Genomic DNA, 5,703 nt, shown 5'->3' with positions numbered 1-5,703 from the left:
AGAGAAAAAAAGAAATGTATCAATTTCAGAAGTAACAGTCTTGCAATTCTTAATTACTGACTTTTAAAAAATCATCAGCCCTGAAGCCCACTGGTTTCAACATGCTCAAATTCAATGCATAAACTACACTCATCTTGATACAGTCGATCCCTCCCTCCATTTTAAGACTCTATCTTCATTTGGCTTCTGTAACCTGGACACTTCTTTCTGGTTTTCCTTCCACCTTCATGACTACTGCCTCTAAGGCCCCTTTGCTGAATCCTTCTCCTCTTATTAATCGTTACTATTGGAGTGCTCTAGCATAGTTTTGACACTACTTCTCTTGGTCTTATTGATGTAAATACCCACTACACAACAATGACTTCCAAACTTTTATCTTCAGCCCTGACCACAACTGACCTCCAGACTCAAAAAACCCAGCTACTTCCTTGACACTTGGACATCTCATGAGCATCTCAATATGGCCCTAACTAAATTCTGAACTGCATCCTCTTATCTTTCTCTTCCCATGGTTTTCCGCATTTTGATAAATGACATATCAATTAATAGTTATTCAGGCTGACAACCTTGGAATCATTCTTGAGCTTTCTTTTTTAACCTCCAGAATTCAAATCATTGGACAGTCCTGTTGGCTCTACTTCCATAACATAGGCAGATTTTGAATCTTTCTCATTACCTCCCCCGCTATAGTTCTGTTATAAGCTATCATTATATCTCACCTGGATTATCGCAATAGCTACATAAATGATCCTCCTGCTTCTAGTCTTGACCCTCTCCCAGTCAATTCTCCAGACAACAACTAGATTCTTTTAAAACATAAAATCAGATCAAATTACCCTTCTGGTCAAAACCCTCAATGGCTCTTCATCAAACCCATAATCCTTACCATGGCCTACAAAGCTCTATATGATGTGGCTGTGTGCAATCTACAGTTTTAATCTTATCTTTTCCTGCTCTCTTCCAAGTACACAATATTTTAGCCTCATTAGCCTCTTTGTGTCCCTTGAGCAAACCAAGCATACTCTTGCTTCAAGGTTTCTGCACTGTTTTCTCTGCCAAAATATTCTTTCCCTCCAAGAAATTTATGTCTGGTTTCCTTACTTCTTTCTCACCTCAAAGGAGCTTTCTCTACTACTCTATGTTAAATAGCAGCCCTGATCACCCTGTATTCCCTGTATTCCTCATTTTTCTTTATGTCACTTATGACTAACATTAAATTATATATCTAGTGGTCTCTCTACACAACTAGGCTAGACCCTATTAGTGCAGGGATGTTATTTTTCAGAGCTGAAACCTATCCTGGCACATGGTAGGTACCAATATATATTTGTTGAATAAATGAAGAAACAAATATATCCCATAAATTAACTCCATCATTTTTTATCTAGACTATATTTATGGAGAAAAATCAAAAACCAAAAATTCATCATGTAATAAAAATCTTTTAAAATACTGATTTTCAAAAAAAAATTACTAAAAATTACATATTTGGCTGATCTAGTTAGTATGAATTTATTTTGTTCATCTGAATTATTACAAAGTCAATTCAGCAAATGTTAATTGAGCTTATCCATGTAAAAGGATCAATACAGAGAAAGCAAAGTTAGGTGAAGCACAGTTTTATTTGTTTATTTTTGAGACATTTTAAATTGATATTATTCTGGTAGTAAGAAGAGGGTATTGTTTGGAGAACTGAAGGAAAAAATAAAATTGTAGAAGCCCCAGCTGGATTATAAGAAAGAATATGATGTGTGGTTTAAGTGGTACCAAATATTTTCTGGAAGTTCAGAGAAGGAATGATCATACATCATATTTGGTTACAAGCTCAGGAAAGAGATCATGAAGGAAGTAAAATTTAGGGTTGACATAGATGAGTAGTTGAAGTGGGTAGGACATTATAGTTAATGAGTTATACACATGCTAAGGCAGGGAACGTGAGCAGGCATATTTGGCTGACGTTTTGGAAATGCAGAGAATTAAAGGAAGATGGGTCAGGAAACAGGCCGGAGAGATTTAATGATATGCTTTGAAAATTCTGCACGTAATCCAGTAACAAGTGGGAAACCGTGATTTCTAAAAATATTACAGAAAAATTCAAATATATACAAATGCAGGAAAATAGTACAGTCCCCATGAACCTATTGTCCAGCACTACCTCTTAGGAAGCTACAGTCAACCTTGTTGCATTACACTCTCACATATTCACCTCCTCAACTTATTTTGAAATATTATTTTGAAATAAACTGATATAATATTTTATCCATAAATACTTCAGCATGTGTTTTCAATATACTTCAACTCTTTTTAAGGAAAGTACATATAACTCCATTATGACACCTACAAAATTAACAGAAATTCATTAATATAATTAAATATCTAGTTGGTGTTCATTATAGCATTGAATTAAAAAAGGAGTTTAAAAATATGAAGAATTGGCAGAACTGACTGTTAGGTGAAAAAGAGAAAAGGCTTGAATAACTCCCAGGTTTCTGGCTTGGGTATACAGATGAATAGCGGTGTCACCAAATAAAAAGATTTCCAACGGGTGACCAGGTTCCATATGTGCATGCATGCTTGTGTGTGTGTGTGTGTGTGTGTGTGTGTGTGTGTGTAAGCGATGAGTTCAGATTTGGATGTAATCATTTTGAAAAGCGTTTGGGCATCAGAGTGTACAGATCCAATAGGCAATTGGCATCAGATTTTGAGAAGAGGAATAGGATGACAACTACTCTTATACCATACATATATTCATATTTCCACATGGTCTGGGCTTTCTGAGCAAAGAAATTCAATACTAGGTTAAAGAATGATTGAATAGCAAACACACCTTGGAGTTTAGACTAGTGCGCTGTTCCAGAAAGTCATCTCTCTGGAGAATTTTGCTTACTTACATTCTAACTTACCTTCCAAGAATAATAGACCTCTACCTTCCTTTCCACCTGAAGAGGATTTGTTTACATTCCAGAGCAAAGGTCTATGCCATCTGTCTGTCTGTCTCTTTCTCTCTCTGTTCCCACTCCCTGCCCCTCAGATATAAAAGAGTTTCCTTATATAAGCTCTTTTATTCATAATTTGGGGGTTTCTCTCTTGTACTGCAACACTCACATGATAAACATCTGGCCCTCATTACATTTTCCTGTGGGGATTTGGGGCATGGGAGCTGGTGTAACGATGCTGTTGAGTAATTAGTGATATGTTCTCTGATTCGGAGATCTCGGGTTTCCTGCCAGGGTAGATAAATATAGATATAAAAACTTAACAAATATCAATAAAAGAAATACTTTTGCCTACTTTCAGTCAAGATTGAAGAGGACTTTAACCATGTATGAGATGGAGAGAAGGCTAGATAGAAAGTGGCTCTTGCTGAACTTGTAGCATCCCAAGCATCCCAGAAGGCAGGCTCTGAAAGCAAACTCAAGTTGAATTGGGCAGCAGTATAAAGGTTATAGGTAGACGTAGATCTTAGAGGATTTTCCTGCCTCATTCTAAGACTTCTATCTGTAGTGCATGAAAGCTTGCCTTGGAGGAGAACTAAGCTGTAGAAACAGAGGAGAATATAATATAATGCCAGTTGTAAGGGGTAAAAGTCAATCTTATAGTGAGAACATAAAAAAAAACAGAGCAGCGTGTTCCCAGGTCTTTCAAATCAGCTAGAAACAAGGTAAGATACAATGGTTATGCTGATGTGAATTAATTTGAGAGAGAGAGAGAGGTTGTTTATAAAATTCCAAATTGTTCTCTTCAAGTCCATGTACACCTTGTGATTGGAAGGCTCCATTCTTTTTGTTAAGCAACTCAATTTAGCTCTGTGGTAAGAGTACTTATCTGACAGGTCAAGTATTATCATACGAGAGAACGGAGGCCATGTCAACACAGAAATACTCTGTGAGAGTACTTATCTGGAGAAATTCAGGTTAAAACTGTCGTCTATGAGTGCTACATACGAAATTGCTAGTCATTGGAATATAGACATTGTTTAATTGCACGAGATGTTTAAGTTACACAGAAAAAGATTTTTAGAGTGAAAAGAGTGAGAATAAAGGTTGCCTAAGGATAAACCTCTGTGGAAGGCAGAGGCTGAGGAAAGATATAAATATGCCTAGAGAGTAACTCTCATCAGACCTCGAAGGAGACCTAAAAGAGTAAAATATTTCAAAATCAAGGGAAGAAAGAATATCGGGAAGGAGGGAGGGAGCTGTCATCAAGTCAAATGCAGCTAGAAACAGGAAGGGAAAGTCAGCTTTGGCAATTTAGGAAGTCATTGGTGAACTTACTCAGAGCAATTTTAGCATTTTGAAAGTGTGAAAATATAAATCTGGACAGGGCAAACTGTTTTCCACTGTCATTTTCTTTCACTACAAAATTGAAAATAGCTTAGTACTACATTGCAGTTTGCATTATTTGACACAAGACACATCTTTAGTGAAGAAATGTTTACTACTAATACAAATAAAACTTATAAGAAAATTTTTTTTTTTTAGAGAATGGATGTGGTATATGTTAGCAATGCCCTAGAAGTCACTAAAGGTTGCCTCTTATAGTCTTTTTCTTTTTATTCACCTGGCAAAATTTCATGAACATCTGATGACTCTGCGTCTAGAGATTTGGGTAGAATATTTGGGGCTATCCCACGAGCTTGATTAGGTTAGGTGCCAGAAACATGTGCCAACATGACTTCTTTGTTATTTCTGTTAACTTGACTGAACTGGGCAGCCTAATTCACCACAACTGGCACTGGATCAACTCTTGATGATATGAGTTGTGGATTCCATTTTAGTGTAGCTGCTAGCCCAAGGACAAAGATCCAGAAATTTGTCAGGTACTCCACTCGATACCAAACAGACTGACAGGCTGATTACTTAAATTCATATTGGGGCAACCAGCCACATTTGTCTGTACATTGGGAACCCAAATATTTAAAATGAATGGCTGTAATCTCATACGAGGGTACTATTTAAAAGAAGAGAAGGAGGATCTCTGCCACTAGAATAAAAGTAATCTATTTATGGTTTTGATGTGGGGTATATGTGTGCATGTGGTTTCTTCCTGAGGATTTGAGCTTGCAAAGCTTCCTGATTTTAACCTGAATCTCTTCAGAGCTCCCAATTATCTGGAAAGTGGTAGAGTTGTTCAGAATTGAGTTATGAATGGTTTTAGCAATGCTGGGCATGTTGCAAAGGCAAGAAAACTTTCTATCTTAAATGAGAAAGTCAAAAAGCAAAAACTGGGGCAGGGGATGTCATACTCTCTGGATATCTAGATAATAGCTCCTTAGTGCATTCTCAGAAAATGCTTTCAAAATTGGCTGGAGTCCAGGAAATCCTTTTTAAAGTCCCTACACATACTTTCGTCCCTGAGGCATTGCACACAGAAAAATGATATATGCACCAAAAAAATTCTGTAGCAGTTTCCATAGTTTAAAGTCAGAGATGAAATCTTTTCTAGTTTTTACTATTTTAGTTTATCTAGAAATAAGTGATCTTTACAGTTTCTGACCCTCTAAAAATGAAACCATAGTCCTGTAGTTGCTATGGTGACAGAAAAATCCCTAGGATCACTATAGAATCTATTATTTCCATTTCTATCCCTAAATAATTCCTTATCTTACCTGAAAACGTGATGGAAAAATGATAAAGTAAGTATCAACTTTTTAGTCAACTTCTTTCTTAATTTTTACATGTCCCATGAATTGACCTCCCCAAC

General features: G+C 36.5%; 1 protein-coding gene across 1 annotated transcript in view; it reads right to left on the bottom strand.

The window, feature by feature from the left end:
- DMD (dystrophin) overlaps positions 1-5,703 on the bottom strand; it is a 1,580,480-nt gene that overhangs the window by 1,085,719 nt on the left and 489,058 nt on the right. The gene's annotated exons all lie outside the window — the stretch shown is intronic.

This window comes from Pteropus alecto, unplaced genomic scaffold, assembly GCF_000325575.1.
Source record: "Pteropus alecto unplaced genomic scaffold, ASM32557v1 scaffold414, whole genome shotgun sequence".
Lineage (NCBI taxonomy): Eukaryota > Metazoa > Chordata > Mammalia > Chiroptera > Pteropodidae > Pteropus > Pteropus alecto.
The sequence above is the reverse complement of the archived record's forward strand: the minus strand, read 5'-3'. Positions and strand labels throughout refer to the sequence as shown.